Below are 13,247 nucleotides of genomic sequence, written 5' to 3'. Positions count from 1 at the left end.
CCACCCAGACGAGAGGTTACATATCTACCGAATTAAGTCTTAGAAATTCCTTGAGATTTGTAATCATAACTTTTATCAGGATACTTTGATAGTTCTTTTCTTCTTGCATAATAATGTGGGATTTGGGATACGCTAGACTCACACACCAGGAAATAGGTACATTTTTTTACATTTCCCATATGTAATTTGGGGCCTCCCAGAGGGGAAGTGTGGTGGGCTGCCGTCTCTGGGGCTGCACAGAGTTGGACATGACTGAAGCGACTTGGCGGCAGCAGCAGCAGCAGCAATCCTATTTGGGAGTATGTTGGCATTTGCTCAGACAACTAATATAGACATGCACAACTCGCTCAGTCTAGCTGCAGCACTGAATACAGACACACATATGATAAAGATGATTATACAAACTATCTTATTTCCCACTTACATCTAACAAAAGTTAGCTTGATGCAGTCTATCATTAACATAATTAGCTTATGAACATTAAAATTTTTCCCCTTTTCTTCTCTAAAAACAGAAAAATCCTTTGAAACCTCTTTAGTATAAGCTGAATGAATAAAGGTATCCTGCTATGTTCTTTTCAAGACTTACCTTAAAATGTAATATGAAGCCTTTTATACTTCAGTTTAGGATTGCCCAAAGGCAATAATTTTCACCCAAGCTAAAATATGACTTTCGCAATCAGCTAAACACTATAAAGAAATCTAAATAAGAAAAGCATAACACACAGGCCATAAATCTTACCTTAATTGTTCAGTTCAAGCATCATCATTATCTGCAAAGAAAAAAATGTGAAAGCTCACCTTAGCAATATACATTCAGTCTGTTTTCATAATTTTAAGAGTAAACACAATAATTAAAAAGTAAAAGAAATGTCCGACTTTTATTAGTAGCTAGATTCTTAGTTTATAACTGATTCATGTTAAGGTTTGACAGAAAACAACAAAATTCTGAAAACCAATTACCCTTCAATTAAAAAATAAATTAAAAAAAAAAAAGGAAAACTGCACCTGCAAGCTGTCTATGAACTTTCTCAGCCTAAAAGTAGCCCTAGAATCAAATACACTTTGTTTTTTTTAAGAAGTACATGTCCCCATCCACCCTACTTTTCTAAGTATCCCATTCAGACAAATATAAAATCTGGTTAAGATGAAATGTAAAATATTTCATTTGTTGTTCAAATTCTGCCCAAATTTTGAGTGATTTAGAATAATCACATTCCAGAGAATACAATCAAGGCATCACCAACTCAATGGACAGGAGTTTGAGCAATCTCCGGGAGATAGCGAAGGACAGAGAAACCTGGCATGCTGCAGCCCATGGGGTCACAAAGTCAGCTGAGCAACTGAACAATACCAACAAGGATAAAAGAAGGGCCACTCAAGGGACAGGCACCTAACGTGACACAGGAAAATCTGGGCTAAGGCAGCGCAGAATATCCTGAAGCTTCTTTCTGGGCAGCCAGAGCAGAGGGGAAACTTTGTGAGTTAACAAAAGCCACTGGCAGAAAGGAGAACTGGCTCCCTGTGCCAAAGCCCAAGAGCCCGTACCCACGGCCAAGCTCTTGGACACCCTGCAGCTTGGGGACTCTGGCAACAGCAGGACCTACCGGAGGGCTGAGGAAAGAGTCACTGAGACACAGACACCAGGGAAAGCAGCTCACCACTGTGCCAGGCTCATGGCCTGAGCGCAGACAGCTTCTGTGGAACAAACACATGAAGAAGCCTTTACTGATAGTTTCATGGAAACCAGACAGGATTCTTTCATGGCCATTTCTTCAGCCAAATTTCTAGAAGAGTCACAGGCAGAACAAATGAGAGGGCAATGCAGGCCGATATTAGGAAGCCAAAGGAGCCTAGTCCCACACACCAAATTCAGTGTGGAGGTTTCCTGGGCCAACTAGGCTGTGCTAAAGCACTAGCCTCTTTCCAACTAAACCAACAGTTTCAAACTCCTCTCCCTCCCTTTTTTAAAAGCAAAGGGCATTTCTGTGGGACTTAAATGAATTCAATTATAAATTCAATCAATGAAAAACACGATACCCTTCAAAATCTTGACATTTAGGAGTTAAGGACAAAACCACCACCACCCTCACAATTACTGAGCCCTTCAGGCCACTGACTTTGCATTTCTGCATCCACTCGCCACCAGCTACCCTAGGGATGAGGACTCTGACTCAGAGAGGTGACATTCCTTGCTGGCGGTCACACAGCTAGGAAAGGGGTGCAAGTGTCCACCCCAGGGGCCTCTGACCCTGACAAGTGGCTCTGACCACTGCACAGCTCCGGCTGGAGGAGGAAGGAACTGGGGCAGGCGGGGTATGACTGGAACCAGGACCGGGGTGCAAAGGCACCCACGTGGCCAGGGAGAGCCCAGGGCAGACCACCTGGAGCCAGCGGTGGGGGGCGCCGTGGCGAGGTGGAGCGAGGAACGAGCTGTGCGGCCACGGGACTTTACGGGTAGGCCACCAAAAGACTTCTGCCAAAGCCCTCAGAGTGAGCCTACCCGCATCCCTGAGCAGATGCGGAGTCCAGAAAAGCATCTGTCTGCGATCACAAGAGCAGGCTATATGGGGAGGGCAGAAGGGAGGCCAGGGGCAGAGTGGTGGTGGCTCACTTACCATCCCTCTCCAACCACTGACGGTGTCAGCGTGCTCTGGGGTGGCTGGCCTCCTACTAGAAACTGCAGTAAGCTACTCACCCCAAACCCCTCCTCCCGCTCACCCCTGGCCAGGCGGCTAGATCTCAGCTCCCTGGAAACCCTGCCCCCGCGCTCCTGGCACCCCCGCAGGCACCTCTGCATGCAGAGGCAATACTGAGATCAGAGTGCCTCCCAGGGCAACTTCACGTTTGTAAAGAGGCAAGATCTCAAAAAAGATTCAGTTAAGGGAAATGTCTTATACTATGATAAAAATGCCCAGATTTTTCCCTGAGCCATCCATTTTCTAAACTCTACACCAAAAATACATCCCCATACCATTCTAAAACTACTCGCCCTCAAAAAACAGCAAGGAGAAAAAAAACATTGCAAAAATGTTCCCAGTGGAGCAAATGGAAATGACCTAAATGCATAATTGGGGATGCTCTGCAGCCCTTGATTAGACTGGAGACACAGGTCTGTAGAAATGTATTAAGTAATAAATCCAAAGAATGTGTACACCGTGATGACACCATGTAAAAAATTCATAGGTTAACATGAAAGTCTGCAAGAAAATCTCAAACAATCAACACCAAGTCTTTAAAGTCCTGACTTGATTTCACACTCATACTCCTTTTTCAAATATCAAAAGTATTCTTTTAAAGCAAGAACAATCATTTATTTTGCTCTTGAATCTGCAATTTGGGCAGGGGTTGGCAAACTCAGAAGCATTTTTTAAAACTTCATTTTCACTTAAAGCCTAGCTTGACTGAATGCTGTAATTGAAATAGAAATAATTTTCTTTTAAATTTTCTTCAAATACTGCTACCCACCAGACCTTAAGGACAACTGCTTCCTAAATTTTTCTATAACTCAGATTATATTAAAAATAATTCAACATGAAACCCAAAACACAAGCAACAGAAGAAAAAATAGGTCAAATGAACTTCATCAGAATCTAAAACTTTTGTGTTTCAAAGGGCACTATCAAGAAAGTGAAGACAATCCACAGGATGGGAGAAAATACTTGAAAATCATTTATCTGATAAAGGACCAGTATCCAGGAACTCTTAAAATAATAATTTAAAAAGCAATTTAAAAATGGACAAAAATGGTCAATATCATTAGCCAGGAATGAAATGCAAATGAAAACTATAATGAGATACCTCTTCACACCCAAAAGGCAGACAATAACAAGTGTTGCTGAGGATGTGAGAAAACTAGACCTGTCATACACTGCTGGTGGGAAGGCAGAATGGTGCAATGATAATGAGAACAATCTGCGGTTCCCCAAAACGGTAAACACAGAATTACCATCAGATCAGTTCAGTTCAGTTCAGCTGTTGTGTCAGACTCTTTGCGACCCCATGGACTGCAGTACTCTCCTACGTATGTACTCAAGAGAAATAAAAACACATCCACACAAAAACTTGTACATGAATAGTGTTAGTGTTAGTCGCTCAGTCGTGCCCGACTCTTTGCGACCCCATGGACTGCAGTCCACCAGGCTCCTCTGTCCGTGAGATTTTCCAGGCAAGGATACTGGAGTGGGTTGCCATTTCCTTCTCCAGGGGATCTTCCCAACCCAGGGATTGAACCCGGGCCTCCTGCACTGCAGGCAGATTCTTTACCGACTGATCTACAAGGGAAGCCATGTACATGAAGAGCATAGTATTAATCATAATAGCCAAACCATGGAAACAGCACAATGTGCATCAACTGATGAATAATAAAAATGTGGCCTCTCCATACAATGGAAGATTAATCAGTCACAGGAAAGAATGAAGTTCTGATACATGCAACTACATGGATGAACCTCAAAAACATGATAATTTAAGGAAGCCACACACAAAAGGCCATACATTATACCATTTACATGAAATGTTCAAAATAGGCAAATCCACAGAGACAGAAAGTAAATTTGTGTTCCAGGGAACGGGGAGTGACTGCTAATGGGCACAGGTTTCTTTATGTGTGTGTGTGGGGAGAAGGTATATGACAAAAATACTCCAGAATTAGTGGTGATGATTGCATAATTCAGTGTCTATACTAAAAACAACTGAACTGTACACATTAAAAAAGTAAGCTTTATTGTATGTGAATTATAACTAAATAATCTAGACATATTTTTATTGATACACACACACACACACACACTCAGCCTGAGAATTAGCAATAAGACCCTAATTTATATGTGCCACAAATGATCTCCTTGTCCCTTCAGCAGTATCCTTTTCAATAAGCAGTTACACACACAGTAAATACTCCGTCAGGATTACAAGATCACATGCTGGCAACAATGAAGGTTAACTATGGTGCACACTCATCTGAATGGGAAGTTGGTTAAGTAGGTTACTGGCAGGAAAGAAAATGAACTATGTTTTCAACAGATACCTCAAAACTAAAGATAAAAAGAGAGCATTGAATGCCAGCCCTTTGCTTTTTATAACACTCTTTTCCAACTTTTCAATCGTGCACTTTTATCTTGTACTATCAATTGTTTACGGATAGTGTAGAGGAGCCTTTTCTCTGATCTCTATCTCCATGCTCACTTCCAAAGCTGATTATTACAATAAACCAAGGGGGGAGTCAAATCCAAGCATGGAGAATATATATCTCAAACAGAAATGTTTGTGTGGATTAAAGGTAGACCCTTTTTATTGGTCATGGACCTAACTGCTTCCATCCGTACACATAACAAAACCCAATTCTTTGTTTATTACTTTTATTATATAGGATTTTGAGCACGGCATTCAAAGAGCTCTCCAACCTCACATACCTACCTGCTTGTCCCAATTATAACCCTACAGGTCACCACTCCCAAACCTATCAGGCATTTACTGTCCAGCCTTTGCTCAGGCCCTCATCTTGCACTAGGAGTTCCCTCCCCACATCTTGACAGCTATGAAAATCCTAGTTATCTACAGGCCCACTTTTGCCACGTCCCTCACAACCTAATCTTTCTCTTCATTTTCATCATCATTCCACTTCTATTACAGCTCTCATTCACTTATAGTTTCCTAATTACACTGTCAGCTCCCTGGAGGGACACACAACACCTAATGCCACCCGTTCACGGGCCCTTTTTTGGGTCTGCAACATCTAGTACACAGCTTTCCACACGCTGAGGTATCAAATGAATGCTAAATTGAGAACCATGAGTAAACTACTTCCTCCTTCATTCTTGCTATTCTTTTTTTTTTTTTTTCATTCTTGCTATTCTATTCTTATTTTTCTATTTGTACTTTCCGTACTTGCAGTTTTTTCTCTATTCAATCAGTTCTTCCCCCATTCTGTTTTTGAGGTCTATTAAAATATGTGGGAGAAGACAAAAAAAAATTTGATTCTTACTTGAAACTCAAATGAGAAAACCACTTTAAAATAAGTACTCTGGAATGCAGCAGGAAATGCTGAAGACCCACATTCCTGTTAACAAGCTGCCGAAAGGATGCTAGGTTTATAAACGGCTTCCTCAAATTCTCAGGTTTTCAAATCTGAAACCCCTTGACTAACTCTCATTTCCAAAAATTTAAACTGAATTTATCACTCCTGACTTAAATTTAGGAACAGATCTTTTTTTTTCTTCTTTTCAAAATCACATGTTTCTTTTGCACTCACTCTTAAATGTCCCCGTTAGAGGCACGCCACTTTATTTCATATCACAGCTTGAGAAACTGAGGCTCAAAGAAACTAACCAAGGCCACAAAAGCATGGTTAATCCCTCCATCGTTTCTATTTTCACCTAGGCTGTATTTATTCCCTTATCTCTCAATACAGGTGTGTCTCGCTTAACAGCCTCTTAGCTCCACTCTTTTATTTCCGGTCTTCCTGGGTGTCTTGCTGAACAAGGCATGTCAAGGAAGTCATTAAGTATAATAATGGGCACTATCTCTACAGCAAGAAGTGGAGCATAACAAAATGAATTAAGCAAATAGCACAGGCACAGACCAACTTGGAAGGCACAACTTGCCACATGAAAACACGTTATCTAGGTGACCACTGAGCCTTGCCTCAGAGACTGCTAGAGAAGGAAAAAACTGTACAAATCAAACCATGCTATATCACGAAGTCAGAGCAGCTCATCCTACTTAAAGAAGTCGTTCCATGAGTGCTCTTTTATGAAGATCAGGCATCTAGTAGAAATATAAACTCTCAGTTTTGCTTAAAACAAGGCACCTTTGTAGTTAGATATACTAACTAATCATTAACAGTGGTGGAGTGAGTAGGTAGGGAGAAGAGAGGAGAAAAAAATACATTTGGTTAAGGAACTCAATTTTCTTAAATTATCCTGAAAATAGAGAGCAGTGTGCTCCAACACAACTTTCTGTGATGAAGGAAATGTTCTTATGTCCAATATAGTAGTCACAAACCACATACAGCTACTGAGCGCTTGAAATGTGGTTGGTCCAACTGAGGAAGTGAAGTGTTAATCTCATTTCAATTCGGTTACATTTAAGTTGCTACATGAGTACTGCATTGGAAAGTACAGGCATGGAGTGTGCTTAACTGAGAGTCCATGAAAGAGCTGCAGGGGGAAAATGCACCTTCTAGAATCATAGGTGAGACAAGGGTGAGTGAATGGATGGAACTGTGCTTGAGCCTTCCTCTGGAAAGAGTCAAAAAGGTTTCATCAGATTCTTAATGGAGTATGCACCTCAAGAAATGATCAATTAAATATATTTTTTTTAAAAAAGAAGCGATCAATAAGCGTCTGCAACATTTGTATATTTCGTGTGATTAATTTGTGTAGTTCATAAGACCCTCAAGACTTTTACCTTTACTTGCCATTACTGTTTCGAGGTTCTCTCCCTTACCCATAAGACTTCATTAATATTACACTTGGACCATGAACTGTGACAGTTCAATCAAGAGACTTATTCACAGGAAACTGCTAATCCTGTGAGGAAAACATTTTGTTCTTCGTTTTATTTAATGAAGTCCTCAAAAGGAACAAGCATAAATTTACCTGTAACGAAGACACCTGAAAAATGCACTTGAAATGCTTGACAGAAAAGAGTGGGGATAGTTTTAAGGCTGCACTTTGGAGGACAAAATTAAAATGCAAACAAATGAATAAAAGTCACAAAATAGGAATACTACACTATGAAGTAGAGCAGGGTATTTCAGGAAGAAGACTGCATTGTGAAAGAAAGGAATGTGAATGTGCATGTTAGAAAAATATATTAAGAGCAACGAAACACAAACTGAACATGATCTGCGATGATCTGCTGTAACTTAAGGGAACCCTGCTTCTGACTCGTCTCTTCAAGTTAGGTAAGAAACCTGCTTGCTATCTTTAATTTGAAGCAGAAAGGGGTGAGGGCTGGAGAAACTTCCATGTAAGCTCAGGGAAGAGTCAATATAGCAACACTCCCCACAAGGCATGAGGCCACAGCAAGGTAGAACTTTTTGGCTGTTAGAGAAATGAAGTAAGAGGGGTGGAATTTCTCAAGATCTATTTCAAGAGAACAGCTGTATATCCAGCATATAGGACTGAACTAGATTAGAGATTCCCATTCTGCTGGGAAACCGTCACCAGGTCAAAACGAGAAGAAACATCAGAGTGCTGCAGGGAGCCTTCTAGAAAGTTCACCACACGTCTCCATTGCTGATGCTGTAGTCTTCAGTACCCCACCAAGGTACTGAAGCTGACTTGGCTTACAAAAACCTTCCCGAGCCCAGACTTACTCCGTCATCATGACACACTTCGCTCTGTGCCTGATCAACTCTGCACCTGCTCACTGAATGGAGGTTCTCAACCTCTCTATCCCCCCGAGCATCAGCAGAAGTCATGGGAGACTTCCCAAAGGCCAATCCAAGGGCTTCTCTTCAGTCCTCATCTAAAACCCCTATGGCACACGCAGCCCTAAAGCGATTGAAGAAAAAAGTGTCCCCTGAGGACTTCCCCGTGTACGCTTCTACAAACACACCTCCTGGTTGACCAGTGTCTTCACGAGAGGCCCACCCAGTGGACAGTGAATTCTAAGATGGATCAATTTGTCTGAATGTATTACCTGGCATCAAAGCTCAAAGGAGTACCCTTCTGAGGGCATTTGTTTTAAAACAAGTAAGATAATGGAGGCCCAAATGGGAAAGGGTCTTGCAAGTATCACACCTCTAACTAGAGGCATCAGTGGGACCTTCAAGTCTTAGCCAGGACTCAGTCACCAGTACTGTCTGTTAGGTCTAATGGCCTAGCAATGACCTTGAAAATGCTTCCTACTTCACTGTCCATAAAGCTACCCTGCCTTCTCTGCCCCTCACCCCATATAGCTTTCTGCAACCCAAATGGCTCCCTTTTCTAAGAGGCTCTTAGAGCATATATATCACCAGGTTGATGCCCTTGCTGTTGTTCAGTCACTAAGTCATGTCAGGCTCTGTGACCCAAGGACTGCAGCCTGCCAGGCTTCCCTGTCCTTCCCTCTCTCCCAGAGTTTGCTCACTCATGTCCGTTGTGTCAATGATGCCTTTACCTCTTCCCAAACCATATCTTCCTGGGATATAAAAACCTAGTGATTCCTAAAGCCCACCTCCACCCTTCTGCCCCTTGGGCGCCAGATAAGAATTCCAACCCCTTTTATAATACAGTCATCTGATGAATTCAGATGGCAGTTCAAATTCGACAGATATAAAAACCAAGCTAATTATTTTCCCCATTTTCAAAATCTCTTTCTTCTGTCTTACCCATTTCACCCACACAAGAAACGTGTCCAGTTCACTCCCTGCTTACTGCCACCATCTTGTTTGCTCAAATAACAAATGCTATGACTACAATAACATCAGCCGCCACTGTTCTCTGAGTGTCTACTAGGTACCTGGCGCAGAGCACCTTGAAGTCACCTGCAACGCAGATGCTACCACCCATGCTTTATGGATCAATAAACCAAGTTCATAAAGATTGAATAACTTCCCCCTGGTATAATTGAACAGGGCAGGTCAAACACGTGTGACCTTCACTCCCATCAAAAGAAAAGAAAAGTCAAAAAAATATACAAAGCCAAAAAGGACAACAAGAAAACAACTGTAGTGAGAGACAGCAACAAAACCAGGAAGACGGAAAGTAAAGTGACAAACTGAAGAGCCAGGAAACCTACCTGGGGAGAAACAGCTGTCAAGGAGAAATCGGCCCCGAGGGCATGGGGCGCATCTCAGCAAAGACGCATACAGGCTGGCTGGGTAGAAAGCACAAGGGGAAACCCCATGACACCCCCTCGGCACCCAGGGGCCCCCTCCCTACCAGCAGACCTACTTCCTAATAAACTGTTCGCAGCAGGAGTTGGGACTGGAACTCTCCAGATGATGAGGGAGGGGACAGCAAGCGACAGTGCGTGCAGGGAACTGGGCAGGGCAGGTTATATGACATTTCAGAGGGCGTCACAGAGGTGCTGGCAGTCTGCAGGATGCTTCACAACCGGCGCTCAAAAGGGAGTTCATGAGTTCACGGTAGATCACACCACATTCCTTTCTATGACATCGTATCTTTGGGAGGCGGGCTTCCCTGGGGCTAGTATGATAAAAATCAGGTGCTGCACAAATATTAATGCGGAACAGGGTAAGAGGGTAGCAGCTGTTTGTTCCCAAACATTCTGAAATGTTACTGAAGAGTACTGGAACTCGTTCTAGAAATGCTTTGTATTTACCAACACGTGGCCTTCCAGCAGCTCTTCTGTCCTGACTTCCAACAAAACCACAGATGTATGTTCAGGTGCGTCCACCTAATCACTGCTCTGATTACATACCCCAGCGCAAGACTGCGCCCACAAGAGTGGTCACCTAGCCACATGCCGCACTCCAGGGAGTTCTGATATTTGCAAACCTGTTAAAGCAGTCAAACCCTCCATTATCTGTGATATGCTTCTACACAGCAAGTGCCAGGAAGAGAAATCTGTAAGGCGCTTTTTCAGACTTCTCCAACACTGACAAATACAGCCCCTCTCACAAGAATGAACCTTCTGGAGACGACCTTAGCCTCTGTTCCCCCAAAACCTAACCCAGTTCACAAGAACCTGGGATGAAAATGGTTCAGCCCACACAGACCCAGCAGTCAGTTCACTGGATGCCGTGCTCTGCTCTCCTTCACTCCTGGATAATGAATGTGGCCACGGGATGAATGTAGCAAGCTGTTCCATACTGTTTCTCCATCCCCCTCTAACAATAGCAGACACTGGGAAGGCATCAGGCCGTGGACACAAGTGGGGCCTGTGTTCTGAGTCCCTGCACTGCAACGAGCAGGTTGAGGGCAGCCAGTTTGGTGAACCTCCATGGCCTGTCTTGCTCCATTCTGTATTTCTTCCCAGACACAGGGCTGGCTCTCCCCAGCCCACGCTGATCTAGCTGCGACCTCACCTACATGCGCTCACCACTCGTCATCCTCTCTATGTTCGTGATAAGCACCAGCATGCCCTACTCTGCACCCGGCATGGTAAAAAATTAACAGAAGGTAATGGAAGAACCCAGGATGTGCAAACACCCGGAGCTCACCTTCACAACACGTGCTATGCCAAGAGTCACGCTGGGGAAGTTCTCTCCAGAGCAGAGGCACCCCCAGCCTCCCTGGCAAGCTCCTACCTCCCCTCCCCAACACAGGGCAGCCAGGCCCCCCTCACCTACACACCTGGGTCCCCCAGCTCTCCTCCAGAAGGAACCTTGACCTTTCATCTGCATCACAGCTCTCCAAACGCCCTGGGGCCTTTTGTGAGTTTACCAACCCGCTCAAAAAAAAAAATTCTTAATACATGTTCTGTTGATGATCTACTTAGTCACAGGCTCTATTTTCTTTTCCTTGGTTTTGATTAACAAATTTATTACCAAGCTACCTTTCAAGTGAGACCTGTTTCTCACACACACAGACACACACACACTTTTCCATTTGGCTTATTTCCTTCTGTTGCTTCACCAGCTTGCCTGAGGCAGAACTCCAGGCAGCCCTCCTTTTACTGTGCTTCACAGTTATTAGGGGCTTTTTACAAACTGAAGGTTTCTGGCACTGCATGAAGCAAGTTTATGAGCGCCATTTTCCAACAGTATTTGCTCACTGCTTGTCTCTGCATCACGTTTTCATAATTCTTGCATTATTTTAAACTTGTTCATTATTATTATATTTGTTACCGTGATCTGTGATCAGTGATATCAGCAGTGCAAAAAGATTACAACTCACTGAAGGCTCAGACGATGGCCAACAATTTTCAGCCACAAAGTATTTTTTAATTAAAGTGTGTATGTTGGTTTTTTTAGGCATAACACACAGGTATGGTATAAACGTCTTGTAACTTTCATAAGCAGTGAAAAACCAAAACCTTTGGTCTGAAACCAAATCCAAAATATCTCCGAGGTATATCTGTACTTGGAAGCCAATAATTTGATGTCTTTACTTGGTGTCATAGATCCACAAAGGCATTACAAAGTACAACCAGCTCAATGTTACAAAGAAATGTGGTGACCTAACTTGGCCAGAGCAGCAAACCAAGTGCACATGGAGCAAGACTCCCCAGAGCAGGGGGTGCTCCTCCTGCACCATTCTCTTGATTCTCCCCAGGATAAAACCCCTGCAGTAGTAACAGAGCACACATCCCTTTGGTAGACTGCACTTGATAGCAATCATTTTTAGGTGTATAATTCAGCATCCCCTCTACCCCACAGCAGACAACTCCTGATACAAGGCAGAAAAATCTATTCATTGGCAATGAACACACTCAGTGTCCATCAGCACAAGGCAAAAAGCAAAGCTCCTCACAAAAGATGCCATGTTGACCAAATGAATAACACTCTCACAGCAATTCCTAAATAGAACCAATCTTTTTTTTTTTTTTTTTCTGGCCACGCTGCAGAGCTTTCAGGATCTCAGTTTCCCCAACCAGCAACTGAACCCAGGCCACGGCAGTGAAGGCCCCAAGTCTTAATATGCCACCAGGGAACTTTCAGGGCCAAGCCTTTAGGACTCCTCTCACTCACAAAGTTCACCTAGGAGTTACATCTGCCACCAGAATGAAGCAGTACATGGACTGAAGGGGCTAGTTTTAGGCATGATGAAAACATGCTGGAAAAAGTCAGGAAAGAATGCAAAAATCAATTAAAAATTTTTATTGCTTATTTTTTGAATTCATTGATAAAATCCATGCAGAATTATTGTCCACTGAAGCTAATTTAAGGAAGAATTTTATACTCAACAAGAATGGCTTCTCGATTTGTTTCTTGTAAATATTCACAAGTGTTCAACTTACAAAGTTATCAAAACCACATCAACCAGGGCTTGGGATTAACATACACACACTACTATATATAAAACAGATAATCAACAAGGTCCAACTGAGTAGCACAGAGGATTCTACTCAATATTCTGTAATAACCTATATGGGAAATGAATGTGAAAAAGAATGAATATGTATAACTGAGTCCCTATGCTACACACTGGAAACTAACACAACACTGTAAACCAACTATGTGGTAGCTGCTCAGTCATGTCTGACTCTGTGACCCCATGGACTGTAGCCTGCCAGGCTCCTCTGTCCATGGAATTCTCCAGGCAAGAATACCGGAGTGAGTTGCCATGACCTCCTCCAATAAAATTGAACACAAAAAGAAAAACACATCAACCTTTCCCCATTTCACCTAAG

At 42.9% G+C, this 13,247-nt stretch overlaps 1 protein-coding gene across 5 annotated transcripts in view; it reads right to left on the bottom strand.

The window, feature by feature from the left end:
* Positions 1–13,247, bottom strand: part of RAB9A (RAB9A, member RAS oncogene family) — a 53,586-nt gene that overhangs the window by 3,909 nt on the left and 36,430 nt on the right. For 2 of the 5 annotated variants that reach the window (XM_086386755.1, XM_086386754.1), the window contains 2 exons: positions 1,607–1,697; positions 742–772 (listed from right to left, as the gene is read on the bottom strand). The gene's annotated coding sequence lies outside the window, so the exon portion shown is untranslated. Of the gene's footprint in view, positions 1–741; positions 773–1,606; positions 1,698–9,728; positions 9,858–13,247 lie in introns of those variants that run through there. The other 3 variants (XM_086386757.1, XM_086386756.1, XM_086386758.1) reach the window with 2 other exon arrangements.

Source organism: Bos grunniens, chromosome X, assembly GCF_055505025.1.
Source record: "Bos grunniens cultivar Pamir isolate PY7600 chromosome X, Bosgru_T2T1.0, whole genome shotgun sequence".
Classification (NCBI taxonomy): Eukaryota; Metazoa; Chordata; class Mammalia; order Artiodactyla; family Bovidae; genus Bos; species Bos grunniens.
The sequence above is the reverse complement of the archived record's forward strand: the minus strand, read 5'-3'. Positions and strand labels throughout refer to the sequence as shown.